Genomic DNA, 18182 nt, shown 5'->3' with positions numbered 1-18182 from the left:
GTGGGTGACCATAGTCAGAGAGAACTTCACAAAGAGATAGAAAATATAAAGAACATGTCAGAGCCAAGGAATTCAATAACTGAAATGAAATATACACTAGAGGGAATCAACTGTAGATTAGAGTATGCAGAATAATAGATTAGCAATCTGGAAGACAGTAATGGAAAGCAACCAAGCTGAATAGCAAAAATAATAAAATATTAGAGTAGATTAAGAGAACTCATCAACATCATCAAACATAACATTGACATTTTAGGGATCCCAGAAGGAGAAGTGAGATGGGGTTAGAAAACTTATTTGAAGAAATAATAGTTGAAAACTTTCTAATCTGGGAAAGGAAATAGACCTCCAGGTACAGGAAGCACACAGAGCTCCAAACAAGATGAATCTAAGGAGGTCCATACCACAATATATAATAATAGTAATGGCAGTAATAATAATAGAGAATTTAAAGAGCAGCAAAAGAAAACAACTACATACAAGTGAAACTCTAGAAGGCTGTCAGCTGATTTTTCAGCAGAAACTTTGAAGGCCAGAAGGGAGTGGCATGACTTTCCTTTCAAAGTGCTGAAAGGGAAAAAAAAATCCTAAAACAAATAGTACTCTACCCAGCAAGATTATCATTCACAAGAGAAGGAGAGATAAAGACTGTCACAGACTAACAGGAGTTAAAAGAGTTCATCCTTACTAGAGCAGGTTTATAGAAATGTTAAAGGGCATTCTTTAGGTGGAAAGAAAAGGACATAAGTGGAAGAAAAGTGTGAAAGGAAAATATTTCAAGTAAAAGCAAACATAATGAAAAGGTAGTAGATTAATATCTTTTAAAGCCAGTATGGAGGTTAACACACAAAAGTAGTAAAGTCAATTATATCAATAAAAATTAGTCAAGGGATATACAAAATAAAAAGATGTAAAATATGACATGCTATACCTAAAAAACAGAGGAGGGAGTAAAAATTTAATGCTTTTAGAATGTGTTCAAACTTAGCAACCATCAATTTAATATAGAAAGCTATACACATAAGATGTTATATATGGGCCCAATGGTAACCACACATGCACATACAAGACCCAGTTGTGATAACACTCACACTAAAAATATAAAACATAAAACAAAAAGTATAATAGATACACAAAAAATGAAAAAGAATCCAAGCAGAGCATTAAAGAAAACCATTAAAACGGAAGAGAAGATAGCAAGAGAAGAAGTAAGGAATAGAGAACAACTACAGAAACAACCAAAAAACAATGAACAAAATGGTAATAAATACATAATTGCCAATAATTACTTTCAGTGTATATGGACTAAATGCTCCAATCAAAAGGTATAGTGAAAGAATGTATATTTAAAAAAAAAGCAAGACCCATTTATATGCTACCTACAAGATAGTTACTACAGATTTAAAGACACATACAAACTGAAAGTAAAGGGATAGAAAACATACCATCTAAATGGAAGTGGGGTGGGTATGGCAGTGGGGGAAGCCAAGGTAGCAATACTTATATCAGATAAAATAGACTTTAAAACAAACATTGTAATAAGAGACAAAGAAGGTATTACATCATGATAAAGGGATCTATACACTTAAAGCAACAAAAACAAAGCAAATATTAACACATACAGAGTAAGAAACTGACAATAATATAATAGTAAGGGATTTTATCACCCCACTTACATCAGTGGATAAATCATCCAGACAGGAAGTCAGCAAGGAAACAGTGGCTTTGAGGACATAGCAGACCAGTGGACCTAACAGATATATACACAACAGTCCATCCAAAACAGCAGAATACAAATTCTTTAAGGGCACATGGAACATTCTTCAGGACAGATTACATGTTAGGAAGCAAAACATCTCAATAAATTTAAGAAGATTGAAATCCTATCAAGCATCTTTCCACCTACAATAATATGAAACTAGAAATCAATTACAATAAAAAATCTATAAATAACACAAACACACGGAAGCTAAACCACCTGTTACTAAACAATGAATGTGTCAACAAAGAAATGAAAGAGGAAATAGTAAAAATACATGGGGACAAATGAGAATGAAAACATAACAATCCAAAATTTTTGCAACACAGCAAAAGCAATTTTAAGAGGGAAATTCATAGCAATATGGGCCTACCTCAAGAAACAAGACAAATATCAAATAAACAACTTAAACTTACACTTACAGGAGCTACAAAAAGAACAAATCTCAAAGCTAGAAGGAAGGGAATAATAAAGATTACAACAAAAATAAATAAAATAGAGACAAAAGAAGTAGGAATAAAACTTCAATGAAACAGAGCTAGTTCTTTGAAAAGAGAAACAAAATTAATAAACCTTTAGGCAGACTATTAAAAAACTCAAAATCAGAAATGGAGGAGAAATAACAACCAACGCCAGAAATACAAAGGATTATAAAAGAATATTATAAAATATATGCCAACAAATTAATTTAGAATAAAGGGATAATTCCAAGAAACATACAATCTTCCAAAACTGAATCAGAACAAACAGATCTTCTGAATAGACTGATTACTAGTATTAAACTGGAATCATTAATCAAAAAACTTTAGACAAACACAAGTTGAGGACCAGATAGCTTCACAGGTGCATTGTACAAAATTTTTTTTTTAATTTTTTTTTAACGTTTATTTTTGAGACAGAGAGAGACAGAGCATGAATGGGGGAGGGTCAGAGAGAGGGAGACACAGAATCTGAAACAGGCTCCAGGCTCTGAGCTGTCAGCACAGAGCCCGACGTGGGGCTCGAACTCACGGAGTGTGAGATCATGACCTGAGCCGAAGTCGGCCGCTTAACCGACCGAGCCACCCAGGCGCCCCAAGTACCAAACTTTTAAAGTTAATGCATATTGTCAAACTATCCCAAGAAGTAGAAGGAAACCTTTCAAATTCATTCCATGAAGTCAGCATTACCCTACTACCAAAACCAGATAGAGACACTACAAAAAACAGAAACTATATCTTTGATAAACATGGATGCAAAAGTCCTCAACAATATACTGGCAAACTGAATTCATCAATACATTTTAAAAAATCATTCACCACAATCAAATGGGATTTATTCCAGGGATGCAAATGTGGTTCAATATTTGCAAGTCAATGAGATACATTACATTAACAAAAGAAAGGATAAAAACTACATGATCAGCTCAATAAGTGCAGAAAAAGCATTGAAAAAGTTCAACATCCATTCATCATAAAAATTCAACTACATGGGTTTAGAGGAAACATACCTCAACATAATAAAGGCCATAGATGAAAAAAGCAAAACAAAACTAAAAAAAAAACCTCACAGGTATCTTCATAGCCAGCGGTGTAAAACTGAAAGCTCTTCCTACCAGAATAAAAACAGGATAAGAATGTCCATGCCTACCACTTTTAGTCAACATAGTACTGGAAGTCCTAGTCACAGCAATCACACAAGAAAAAGAAAAGGCATCTAAATTGGTGAGGAAGAAGTGCAGATGACATGACACTATATACAGAAAACCAGAAAAACAACCAAAAAACTATTAGAATTGATAAATTCAGTAAAGTTGCAAGATAAAAAACCAATATCCAGAAATTTGTCACATTTGTATGCACTAAAAAGTAGCATAAAGGAAAATTAAGGAAACAATCCTATTTATAATTGCACTAAAGAGAATAAAATTCCTAGGAATATATTTAACCAAGGAGATGAAAGACCTATACTCTGAAAATTGTTTGAAAGACACCGATGAAAGAAATTGATGACGCAAAAATGAGAAAGATATACTTTGTTCGTGAATTGAAAGAATATTGTTAAAATGTCCATACCACCCAAAGCAATCTTCAAATTTAGTGCAATGCTTATTAAGATACCAATAGAATTTTTCACAGAATTAGAACAAATAATCCTAAGATTTACATGGACCCACAAAGATCCTGAATAGCCAAAGCAATCTTGAGAAAGAGGAACAAAGCTTAAGGTATCATAATCCCAGATTTCATGATATATTACAAAGTTATAGTAATCAAAATACTATGATACTAGCACAAAAACAGACACATAGATCAATAGAACAGAATAGAGAGTCCAGAAATAAACCTATACCTGTATGGTAAATTAATCCATGACAAAGGAGGCAATAATATGCAATGAAGAAAAGACCGTATTTTCAAATAAATTTTGTTGAGAAAACTGGACAGCTACATAGAAAAAAATAACACTGGGTCACTTTCTTCTATCATACACAAACTCAAAATGGATTAAAGACCTAAATATTAAAACTGAAACCATAGCACTCTTAAAACATAGGCAATAATCCCTTGGACATCAACCTTAGCAATAGTTTTCTAAATATGTCTCTTCAGGCAGGGGAAACAAAGCAAAATTAAACTATTAGGACTATACCAAAATAAAAAGCTTTTGTACAGCAAAGAAAACCAACAAAATTAAAAGGCAACCTACTGAATTGGAGAACATATTTTTAAATTATATAACTGATAAGGGATTAATATCCAAAATACATAAAGAATTTGTACAACTCAATACAAAACAATTCCTCAACAATTCAATTAAAAAACAGCCATATGTCCCGAATAGATGTTTTTCAAAAGAAGACACATAGTTGGCCACATGAAAAGATGCTCAACATCACTCATCATCAGGAAAATGCAAAACAAAACTACAAGGAGCTATCACTTCACACCAGTCAGAATGGCTAGTATTAAAAATACAAGATAGGAGGAAGAAGTGGGGGGGTGGATATGGAGGTTACGGGGCAGAGGCAGAGGGGCACCCTCACCCACAGTTGGTGGGAATGTAAATTGGTGAAGCCACTGTGCAAAAACACTACAGAGACTTCTCAAAAAATTAAAAAAAGAAATACTGTATGCTCCCGTAATTCCACTACTGGGTATTTACCCAAAGAAAACAAAAAACACCATTTTGAAAAGATCTATGCATCCCTGTTTATTGCAGCATTATCTACAACAGCTAAGATATGGAAGCAACCTAAGTGTCCATCAGTATATGGATAATGAAGATGTGGTACACACACACACACACACACACACACACACACACACACTAGAATATTAGCCATAAAAAGGAATAAGATCTTGCCATTTGAGACCACATGGTTGGACCTAGAGTGTGTAATGCTAAGTGAAACAAGTCAGAGAAAGACAAATACCATAGGATTTCACTTGAACAAAACAAATGAACAAACAAAAACCCAAACAGATTCTTAAATACAGAGAACAAACTAGTGGTTGCCAAATGGGAGGTGGGTGGGGGGGATGGGTGAAACAGATAAAGGGGGGATTAAGAAGTACAAACTTTCAGTCATAAAATAAATACGTCATAGAGATAAAAAGTATAGCATAAAGAATATAGTCAATAGTATTGTAGGGAATGCAAGCTGGTGCAGTCACTCTGGACAACAGTATGGAGGTTCCTCAAAAAACTAAAATAGAACTACCTTATGACCCAGTAATTGCACTACTAGGCATTTATCCAAGGGATACAGGTGTGCTGTTTCGAAGGGACACATGCACCCCCATGTTTATAGCAGCACTATCAGCAATAGCCAAAGTATAGAAAGAGCCCAAATATCCATCAATGGATGAAAGGATAAAGATATATATATATATTATATACATATATAATATATATATGTGGATATATATGTGGATATATATGTGGATATATATGTGGATATATATGTGGATATATATGTGGATATATATGTGGATATATATGTGGATATATATGTGGATATATATGTGGATATATGTGGATATATGTGGATATATGTGGATATATGTGGATATATGTGGATATATGTGGATATATATGGATATATATATAATGGAATATATATATAATGGAATATATATAATTGAATATTACATTCAATCAAAAAGAATGAAATCTTGCCATTTGCAACTACATGGATGGAACTGGAGGGTATTATGCTAAGTGAAATTAGTCAGTCAGTGAAAGACAAAAATCATATGACTTCACTCATATGAGGACTTTAAAAGACAAAACAGATGAACATAAGGGAAGGGAAACAAAAATAATATAAAAACAGGGAGGGGGACAAAACAGAAGAGACTCATAAATATGGAGAACAAACTGAGGGTTACTGGAGGGGTTGTGGGAGGGGGGATGGGCTAAATGGGTAAGGGGCACTAAGGAATCTACTCCTGAAATCATTGTTGCACTATATACTAATCTGGACTTAAACTTAAAAAAATGAAAAATAAAATTAAAAAAAATAAAAAATAAACAAAGTGAACATATGCACACATGTATTTATAAATATCTGGATACTTCTAGAACATTCATTTTTTTCTAAAATTAGTAAATTTGATGAAGTAATGACTTAATGGCCTAAGAATTTTCTTCTCTGTAAAGAAACAAAGGAAATAGCATTAACAATTGGTAGTTTGAAAATATTACTGTAAGCAAAGAAAAATTGGTCACTACCACTGAAGAACCAGGAGATATTGACCAGCTTTTGTACTAGTTATCATAGTTAACAAATTAAGTTCTTCACATTGGATAGTCTAAGGAAGTGATGATAACAACTTACAACAAAACATCTTGAGAGCAAAGAGGAAGATCCCGCCAATGTCAATAAAATATTCAAGGTGATTCAAAGTTGTAATAAATCAAAAACAACACAATTTATTACAATCGATCATCAAAAAAGGAATGAAAATCATTTTCTAAAAGAAAGAAAGAAAATAATCGGTATCTAATCTCTAAACATTCAGAGATCTTCTTGGATTGGCAAGTATCCGTAAAATAAGATGAAGCTTTGAGCTTCAGCTACCCAGAATATAAACGGTCTCCAATACTTTCTGAATGTCTAAAAGTTAAATTTGTTGTAGTGTCCCGGGAGTATAGAGCCTAGGTGTCAGTCTTAAGCGTCACAATACATTGAGGCAAGTAGACAATTCAACTGCAGTAATTTATACAGAGTCTTGTTAAGCATTATTTTCAGAGACCAAATTTGTTTTTAAAAAAATACTGAAATCACAACACAAGATATAGCTTGTTTTTGAGAAATGGTAAGACATTTGGTATATTTATTATGGATAAAAGATGATTAATGGGAATAATTATAGATTCTTAATGGTTTAAATTCAAAAAAATAGTATTGTAATAATGTTATATGGTGACAGAGACTACACTTACTATGGTAAGCATTGATTAACACAGAATTGTCAAATCAATATGTGTACAACTGAAACTAATATAAATTATATGTTAATTATACTTTCATCAAAAAATTAAAAAATAAAGTAATTTAGGGAGAATGAAAGGCTGCCAGGATCACTGTGAGTTTCTGATTTCAGGTTCTTAATCTGTACATGACCAGCTGCAATCTAGTCTTTAGATAAAAGAATTGGGATGAATGTGAGTTGAGCTTGATACAAGAAGTTTTCAAGAAGATTTAGTACAGGAAAAGAAATGTCAAGTTCTTTAAGACAATTTTAGAAAATTGTTCTGATTCCTCTCTAGAACATGGTTATGACCCACATTTCATTTTTTAAATTCCTGTTTGGATATTATTGTTATCTTTCTCAGCTTCCTTCAGCTAATGAGATCTCTCTGGTTTTCATCACTATTCCACAGTGGGAAAAATAAATATCAACAAAAGAAGTGGATGGGGAGGATTTATGAGACATACAATAATTCCAGTAGCATGAATATGATTTCCAAAGTGTTTTCATATTGATTAACAATCTAATTTGGTATAGTTTGGGTAACTATAATTATCTTAGTTTCCAGGTAAAGGAAGTTAAATGATTTGCCCAAGATCACACTGCTAGGAGAACATGAAGTTTATCTCAATTTTTCTGACTCTAAATTCTATCTTTATTTCAATACATGTTCAGCTTACTTTACTAGTACTTTGACTTCTAAAATTAAATTCATATTTAAAACTTATAGAAAAATAATCAGCATCCGATAGACTCCACCAAAAGTCTGCTAGAACTGATACATGAATTCAGCAAAGTTGCAGGATACAAAATCAATGTACAGAAATCAGTTGCATTCTTATACACTAACAATGAAGCAACAGAAAGACAAATAAAGAAACTGATCCCATTCACAATTGCACCAAGAAGCATAAAATACCTAGGAATAAATCTAACCAAAGATGTAAAGGATCTGTATGCTGAAAACTATAGAAAGCTTATGAAGGTAATTGAAGAAGATTTAAAGAAATGGAAAGACATTCCCTGCTCATGGATTGGAAAAATAAATATTGTCAAAATGTCAATACTACCCAAAGCTATCTACACATTCAATGCAATCCCAATCAAAATTGCACCAGCATTCTTCTCGAAACTAGAATAAGCAATCCTAAAATTCATATGGAACTACAAAAGGCCCCGAATAGCCAGAGGAATTTTGAAGAAGAAGACCAAAGCAGGAGGCATCACAATCCCAGACTTCAGCCTCTACTACAAAGCTGTCATCATCAAGACAGCATGGTATTGGCACAAAAACAGACACACAGACCAATGGAATAGAATAGAAACCCCAGAACTAGACCCACAAACATATGGCCAACTCATCTTTGACAAAGCAGGAAAGAACATCCAATGGAAAAAAAGACAGCCTCTTTAACAAATGGTGCTGGGAGAACTGGACAGCAACATGCAGAAGGTTGAAACTAGACCACTTTCTCACACCATTTACAAAAATAAACTCAAAATGGATAAAGGACCTAAATGTGAGACAGGAAACCATCAGAACCTTAGAGGAGAAAGCAGGAAAAGACCTCTCTGACCTCAGCCGTAGCAATCTCTTACTCGACACATCCCCAAAGGCAAGGGAATTAAAAGCAAAAGTGAATTACTGGGACCTTATGAAGATAAAAAGCTTCTGCACAGCAAAGGAAACAACCAACAAAACTAAAAGGCAACCAACGGAATGGGAAAAGATATTTGCAAATGACATATCGGACAAAGGTCTAGTATCTAAAATCTATAAAGAGCTCACCAAACTCCACACCCGAAAAACAAATAACCCAGTGAAGAAATGGGCAGAAAACATGAATAGACACTTCTCTAAAGAAGACATCCAGATGGCCAACAGGCACATGAAAAGATGTTCAGCATCGCTCCTTATCAGGGAAATACAAATCAAAACCACACTCAGGTATCACCTCACGCCAGTCAGAGTGGCCAAAATGAACAAATCAGGAGACTATAGATGCTGGAGAGGATGTGGAGAAACGGGAACCCTCTTGCACTGTTGGTGGGAATGCAAATTGGTGCAGCCGCTCTGGAAAGCAGTGTGGAGGTTCCTCAGAAAATTAAAAATAGACCTACCCTATGACCCAGCAATAGCACTGCTAGGAATCTACCCAAGGGATACAGGAGTACTGATGCATAGGGGCACTTGTACCCCAATGTTCATAGCAGCACTCTCAACAATAGCCAAATTATGGAAAGAGCCTAAATGTCCATCAACTGATGAATGGATAAAGAAATTGTGGTTTATATACACAATGGAATACTACGTGGCAATGAGAAAAAATGAAATATGGCCTTTTGTAGCAACGTGGATGGAACTGGAGAGTGTGATGCTAAGTGAAATAAGCCATACAGAGAAAGACAGATACCATATGGTTTCACTCTTATGTGGATCCTGAGAAACTTAACAGGAACCCATGGGGGAGGGGAAGGAAAAAAAAAAAAAAAAAAAGGACGTTAGAGTGGGAGAGAGCCAAAGCATAAGAGACTGTTAAAAACTGAGAACAAACTGAGGGTTGATGGGGGGTGGGAGGGAGGGGCGGGTGGGTGATGGGTATTGAGGAGGGCACCTTTTGGGATGAGCACTGGGTGTTGTATGGAAACCAATTTGTCAATAAACTTCATATAAAAAAAAAAAGAAAAATAATCAGCTAACATCTAACATCTGATGATTATTGAGAATGAATGGTGTTGCAGGCCTTGTTTTAAGTCTTCATACAAACTGTCTCATTCCATCCTCACAATAGTCCTATGGAGAAAACACTATTGTTATCCTTATTTTAGGATGAGGAACCAAGGTTTGGAGAAATTGGCAGGTCTGGAATTGGGATTTGGGTCTATTTGTTCCTGGAAGCATGTATGGCCACAAAACCACTTGGATTAATTTTCTATCACTCCTGTGACAAATACCACAATTTCAGTGGTTTAAAACAACACAAATATCTTTTTATTTTTTTTTATATTTTTTTAATATATATGTATATGAAATTTATTGACAAATTGGTTTCCATACAACACCCAGTGCTCATCCCAAAAGGTGCCCTCCTCAATACCCATCACCCACCCTCCCCTCCCTCCCACCCCCCATCAACCCTCAGTTTGTTCTCAGTTTTTAACAATCTCTTATGCTTTGGCTCTCTCCCACTCTAACCTCTTTTTTTTTTTTCCTTCCCCTCCCCCATGGGTTCCTGTTAAGTTTCTCAGGATCCACATAAGAGTGAAACCATATGGTATCTGTCTTTCTCTGTATGGCTTATTTCACTTAGCATTACACTCTCCAGTTCCATCCATGTTGCTACAAAAGGCCATATTTCATTTTTTCTCATTGCCACGTAGTATTCCATTGTGTATATAAACCACAATTTCTTTATCCATTCATCAGTTGATGGACATTTAGGCTCTTTCCATAATTTGGCTATTGTTGAGAGTGCTGCTATGAACATTGGGGTACAAGTGCCCCTATGCATCAGTACTCCTGTATCCCTTGGATAAATTCCTAGCAGTGCTATTGCTGGGTCATAGGGTAGGTCAATTTTTAATTTTCTGAGGAACCTCCACACTGCTTTCCAGAGCGGCTGCACCAATTTGCATTCCCACCAACAGTGCAGGAGGGTTCCCGTTTCTCCACATCCTCTCCAGCATCTATAGTCTCCTGATTTGTTCATTTTGGCCACTCTGACTGGCGTGAGGTGATACCTGAGTGTGGTTTTGATTTGTATTTCCCTGATAAGGAGCGATGCTGAACATCTTTTCATGTGCCTGTTGGCCATCTGGATGTCTTCTTTAGAGAAGTGTCTATTCATGTTTTCTGCCCATTTCTTCACTGGGTTATTTGTTTTTCGTGTGTGGAGTTTGGTGAGCTCTTTATAGATTTTAGATACTAGACCTTTGTCCGATATGTCATTTGCAAATATCTTTTCCCATTCCGTTGGTTGCCTTTTAGTTTTGTTGGTTGTTTCTTTTGCTGTGCAGAAGCTTTTTATCTTCATAAGGTCCCAGTAATTCACTTTTGCTTTTAATTCCCTTGCCTTACAAATATCTTTTTAAGTTTATTTTTGAAAGAGAACAAGCAGGAGTGGGGTAGGGGCAGAGAGAGAGAGAGAGAGAGAGAGAGAACGCAAGTAGGAGAATCCCAAGCAGTCTCCACTCTCAGAGCCAAGCCCGAGGAGGGACTCAATCTTATGACCTGAGCTTATATCAAGAGTTGGACACTTAAATGATTGAGCCACCCAAGCACCCCAAAACAACACAAATTTTTATCTTACCATTCTAAAGGTCAGAAGTCCAACATGAGTATCACTGAGCTGAAATTAAGGTGTCGGCAGAGTTGTGTTCCTTCTGAAGGGTCTAGGGGAGAATCTACTTTTTTGCCTTTTTCAGCTTTGAGAGTCTGGTCACATTTATTGGATCATGGTTGCCTTCCATCTTCAAAGCCTGCAACATTCTCTGATTCCTCTCTCTGCTGGGTTTCTCCAGCTTCCTCTTTTAAGGAGGCTTGTAATTACATTGAGAACACCTGGATAACCTAGAGACTCACCTTGTTTTAAAGGTCTGTTAATTAACAATATTAACTCCATCTGCAACCTTAATTTCTCTTTACCTTGTAACTTAACATATTCACTGGTTGCAAGAATTAGGATGTGGACATCTTTGGAAGACATTAATCTTCTTGCCACCGTGTCTGTTTATGAAATGGAAGATTCAGTGAGATTTAGAATTCAGTCCTACATTTACTTAGGTAGAAACTGTTACTGGAATGTTTTAGAAAGCCTTTCAAAAAATAAATGTATAAACAAAAATAACTTGGTTAACCATGAAGAAACCAGGAAATATTATTTTAATAGAACAACTGGATTTGCACTGTGCTGTGCACTTTGCAAAGTATTTCCACACATCTGGTCCTCACTGACCAGCTGTGAGGTAACTAAGTCCTGACAGTTAATTAACCCTCCTCCTGCCCTACTTTTCTTGCTTTCTTTCATTTTTTTATCTTCCCTTTTTTCACAAATGTTTTTCCTAAAATAAATCATACTGTGTAGGCCTACTAAAAATTATAATTTTAACCTAAAATAAGTACATTAAAATTTTCCACAGCTTCCTATTACTTTTTAGTTTAGTTTTCAAGGAACTCTGACTGTGGAGGATTCTGAGTGTCATTTGCAGGTGGCAGGCCTTGAGGAGGTTTATGTCAACAATAAGAAGAAAATGAGAAAGTAGATATTGTTAGGAGAAGTAATAGTAAAGTTGGCAGAAAGTAGGCATTTATTCATTGAAAATACATATTGAACACTTATATGCCAAACACTGTTCTAGGCTTTAGGCATACAGCAATGAATAAAACAGTCAAGAATTCCTGTTTAGGGAGCTCAGATATCAATTTCTAAAAAAAGATGTAAATAATGGATAAATTAATATGTACAATTATAATATTTGGAAAAGATTAAGTGCTGGGAAGTTTGGGTAAAACGGAGTAGCAGTTGCTATTTTCTATGGGGTGGCTAAGGAAGAGCTCTCTGAAAAGGTGGCATGTGAACAGAAACCTACAGGAAGTAAGAGACAGAACCATATGAATATATGGGTAACAGTGTTTCAGACAGAAGGAGTAGCAAGTCCAAAGACCATGAAGTGGAAATTTTCTTGGCATGTTGGAAGAAGAGCAAATAAATTATTCTAATTTTTCCAGATTTATTGAGATATAATTGACATCTAACACTGTATAAGTTTAAGTAAGGTGTTTAAGGTACATAGTGTGTTGATTTGACATACTTACTATATTGAAAAAGGATCACCACCATAGTGTTAGCTAATGCCTGAATCATGTCATATAATTACTATTTCTTTTTTGTTGTGGGAACATTAAGATTTACTCCCTTAGCAACTTTCAAGTATATAATATAGACTTATTAATTATAATCACCAAGCTGTATATTAGACTCAAGAACTTACTCATCTTCTAACCGGAGGTTTGTACCCTTTAACCAACATCTCTCCCTTTCTCCCACTTCTCAGCCCCTTGTAACCAGCATTCTAGTCTGCTTCTATGAATTTCTCTTTCTCTTAATATTTGTCTTTCTCTGACTTATTTCACTTAGCATAATTCCCTCATGATCCATCCATGCTATCACAAATGGTAAAATGCCCTTCTTTCTCATGAAAGAATAATATTTTATTGTATATATATATATCACATCTTCTTTGTCCATTCATCCATTGATAAACACTTAAGTTGTCTCCATGTCTTGGCCATTTTGAATAATGGTGCAATGAACATGGGAGTGCAAATATTTCTTCAATATCATGTTTTTATTTCCTTTGGATATATACCCAGAAGTAGAATTGCTGGGAGGAATTATTCTAAATGGAGCAGAGGGAGGAAACTGGAGATAAAGGAAAATAAATTCAGAGAGATGGTGTGGACCAAACTAGTCTAGAAAGGTTCATTCTGGCTTATGGGGATGAGAAAGGGAATAAGGGAGGGGGAAGACAGACCAGTCAGGACCCTATGAAAATCATTGTAATGAGAGATGATGACAGCAGAAGAGGTGGAGAAGGGGCCAGATTGTGAATATTTTTTTAGGGTAAATCTGTGGAGATTGTTGATGAAGGGAGATGTAGTGTGAGAGAAAGGGAGTCAGAGATAACACCAAGTATTTTAATCTGAGCAACTAAAAGAATAGAATTTATATTTATCTCGATGAATAAATCCAGGGACAGAATAGGTTTGGAGAAGAGAAAAAGGATTGTAGTTTTGTACATGATGAGATTTAATTGTCTATAGGATACTCAAGTGGTAATATTAAATAGGCAGTTAGATATGCCAATATGGACTCCAAAGCTGGAAATGCAAGTTGGCAGTCATCATAATTCTGGTTCCTGTTGTGTGTCAATGTTTAAAAGATGGAGAAAGGAGGAAAGAAATCAGTAAAAGAGACTGAGGGGAGGCCAGTGAGATAGGAAGAGAATCGGAAGAGAATAATGAGCTGTGAGTCAAGTGAAGAAAGTATTTCCAGAAGGAGACAGTGGAGTGGCAGCTTATGGGGAAAACATAAGACTGCAAATTGATCATTTGATTTAGCAATGTAGAGAATTCTATGACGATGACAAGAATTTGTACAGTGAAATAGGATAAAACTGGTTGGAGTGAACTCAAGAATGATAGGGGTCAAGGAATAGAGACAGCAAGTATAAACACCATATAAAAATGGTATCTATAAAAACATAGACCATATTCTTTGACATCAGCAATAGAAACCATTTTCTAGATATGTCTCCTCAGACAAGGGAAACAAAAACAAAATTAAACTATTGGGACTATACCAAAATAAAAAAAGCTTTTGTACAGCAAAGGAAATTATCAAAAAAACTAAAGGGTAACCTATTGAATGAGAGAATATATTTGCAAATTATATATATGATAAGGGGTTAATATCCAAAATATATAAAGAACTTATATAGCTCAACAGCAAAAAAAAAAAAAAATCCAATTTAAAAATGGGCAGAGGACCTGAATAGACATTTTCCCAAAGAAGACATGCCAATGGCCAACAGACACATTCATTAACATCAGGGTAAGCATGCCACTTAACTGCTCTGGAATAAGGGAAAAATAGGAAGAAAGAAAGGTTTAAGGGGGTAGGATGGTTGTAAATCTTCTTGGTTACTGTTCTGTGGTTGTCTTTTAAAGCTATGATTTATTTCCTGGTGTTTTCACCAGAGCAAATGGTAAGCATCACAAAGATTCCCAAATTTTCTCTTTGTAGTTCTTCGGCCCATTTTTAGGATACTAAATTTAAACACCTTTGGAAAATAAGAGCATAGTGGTGTCCTCATAATGCAAGATGCTAACTCTAGTAATCCTTTCCATTTAATAAAGACAAGGGAGATGTCTTTCTCTCTCTTAAGTGGCAGAGCTAACCTTATAATCTGTCATAAGTCTGATAAAGCAAGAAAATACTGTGAAAAATTTTCTGACACATTTTTCTAGACTTCTGGAAAAGCAGTATATAAAGAATCAAGAGAGCCTGACATAAAATGAAGACAGCTTACTCTTGTGTCTTTTTTCTTAATTGGAAATGCTGTTTTATAAGAAGCTCTGTTTTATTTTCACATTCTTCAAATATTAGGTTAGTTCAATTCAACTAGAAAAACCTTTATTTGTGCTTTAACATTATTGTTTTATTTCAGAGCCCATGGTGTGGAAGTAGAAGTCCAAAGAGAGGCTGAGGCCCTTGATAGTGCTTTCTGATCCAGGTTACAAAGAGAATTTTGAATTCTAAGTGGATTGTCCCCAAACAGAAACACAAAGATAAATAGCAGAAAAAAGAATGTAATACCCAAGTGCCATTTACTTTTATTTTTCATTTGCAATTAATTGGTTTTTCATCACTAAGAATCGTTGTCTAGTTTGTTATTTAGTCATCTACCTACCCTATTAAGCAAACATCTGTTAAGTATCTACATGGCACTGACTTCATGCTAGGTGGTGAGAATATAGAAATTAGTCAGTGATGGTCTTTGACCTCCTGTAGCACATAATCTAATCTTCCAGCCTAGTCCACAGTACTGGGGTGAATAGAGTCCCACCTTCAAGTGTGGCTTACTAAACCTCAGAGTGTGACCTTATTTGGAAATAGGGTTTTGTAAATGTAATTAAGTCAAGATAAGAGCACACTACATTAGGGTGGACCTAATCCAATGACTGGTGTCCTTATAAAAGAGGGGTTGGGGGAGGGAGGTATTTGAACACAGACACACATAAGGGAAGACAGCCATGTGAATACAGAGGCATCAGTTGAAATTTTTTATCGTTCCACAAACCAAGGAATGCCAAGGATTACTAACAACCACCAGAAACTAGGAGGACGTAAGGAAGGATAATCTCCTAGAGCTTTCAGAGAGCATGGCCCTGCCCACACCTTGATTTCAGCCTTCTAGTTTCCTGAACTTTAGGACAATAAATTTCTGTTATTTTAACCTACCTGGTTTGCAGTAATTTGTTAATGTCAGCCCTTGCAAACCAATACAGATAGTTACCCATTTTAATAGATCTACACTAACCCCAAATAATTCTCTCCTTCTCTCTTTTGTTTTGTAAAACCATAATGTTTAAATTAAAAAAAAAAACCTTTCAAATGGATGATTTGGTACCAGTTGATCTATGTAGACCAATTTTTTTTTTCACTTCTCAAGTGCTTTTATCTTCACTCAGGGTTGATGTTTTCTTTTTAAAATACCTCTATGAGACAATTTGTTTTCACAGTGAAAGTATTTTGTGGTGTAAATAAAGGCTACTAGTAGAGTATTAGAAGCAGAAGGCTTTTATACCAAACTGTAGCTGATTGGTTTATAATTCCTTCCTGAATTTCAGATACTTTTTGTAGGAAGCAAAGATGGAAGGAAAATTATATCAGGTCTTCCTAAAGTTAAATGAAATTTCTACTTGGCCACGTCTTGATAAACAGAAGCCAGCTAAGCCATATTTCTTTTGTCTTCACAAAATGAATGGCATTTCAATCAATAGATCCAACAGCAAAGAGCAAGCCGTGGTAGTACAGCTGCCAATGTCAAATATAGTAAGTACTCAAGAATACATTGGCAGGGACAAGTTTTGTGCAAATGTTGTTTCATGAAAAGCAAATTCTCATGGTAATTGTTGGTGACCATGGAGATCATGTTCTAAATTAACATTGTACGATTATTGATTTGGAGGTAGGAAATGCATTTATTCTGAAAGCTCATTACCTAGCAACCACTGAGGCACAATCACCCAATCAGAAATAGCCTCTTTCATGGAACTATGGAGGTCAAATTACATCTACTGTTTTGTGTTAGGTTTTTTTTTTTGTATGCAAAAATAGGTCTGCATAAAATAGAATATTCATAGCTATTACTTTTCAAACCTGTTCAAACTAGTTTCTTTTATAAATGATAGGATAGAGCATAAAAAGACCTCTTAGGGTATTTAAGAAATAGAAAAACATCTGAATTACTTGCATAAGTTATTTTTTCTTCAGGGTAGACTTCTTCCTTACTTCCCTACATACTCTCTCATTCTCTCTCTTGTTTTCTCTCAGGACTAACCATGTATGAAATCTCAGGATGTATATATACAGAACTATCCAACCAACACAACCTATTCTTATTTGGCATTTATTTTAAAATATTTTTTTCTGAAATATTTTCCTAAGATAATTATGATCAAGATAATCAGAATCCCAACTTAGATGTGAAACAAGATGTAACTGGTCTCCCCTTGGGTGAATAATCTCTTGAGAGACCACTGTTCTGAGATGCCAGTCTAAGTGTACTTGTTCAATTCATGGAGTTACATAGTAATTCACAGGGAAATAATGTTTTTCAACGACAATAAATTCTGTGCATCTACTTTTAGATTCTACTACTTTTATCTCACCTTTTTTATTACACTTTTACAAAGGAAGAAATTTTTTGGAGGTAGTAATGACACATATCTTTGAAAACTTGTTATAATAGCCTATTATAAGCAAACCCTGGTCAGCTTTTCTGAATATATGCTACAATGTAAGAATAAACTGAACTTTCACATTAAAGTTAGAAGCGTAAAATAATCAAAGATCCTGACCTTCTTTACATAGTATGCCTATATAATTCTTGATAATGTTGAACTAGTTTTTGACTGCATTTCAGAGGAGCAAGTGATTACTCACTAGAAAAACACAATTCTACCCTAATGCTTTGCAGGGAATATTTATGTGAATGACATATGTAACTATATCCCAAATTCGTAGAAATTGGTCATAAATCTCTTAAAAAGTTTAATTTTTAATCTGGGTAGATTTGCTTCATACAGCTTTTATCGTGCTTAAAGTTAAAATCTCCTAAGTACCTGTTGAGTTTCTGTATGAAGTGCTTAGAGATTTTGGCATGACAATTTTAGCCAT

This window comes from Lynx rufus, unplaced genomic scaffold (assembly GCF_022079265.1).
Source record: "Lynx rufus isolate CCGP_SWC_20201006 ecotype Redwood Valley unplaced genomic scaffold, mLynRuf1.p SCAF_2, whole genome shotgun sequence".
Lineage (NCBI taxonomy): Eukaryota > Metazoa > Chordata > Mammalia > Carnivora > Felidae > Lynx > Lynx rufus.
The sequence above is the reverse complement of the archived record's forward strand: the minus strand, read 5'-3'. Positions refer to the sequence as shown.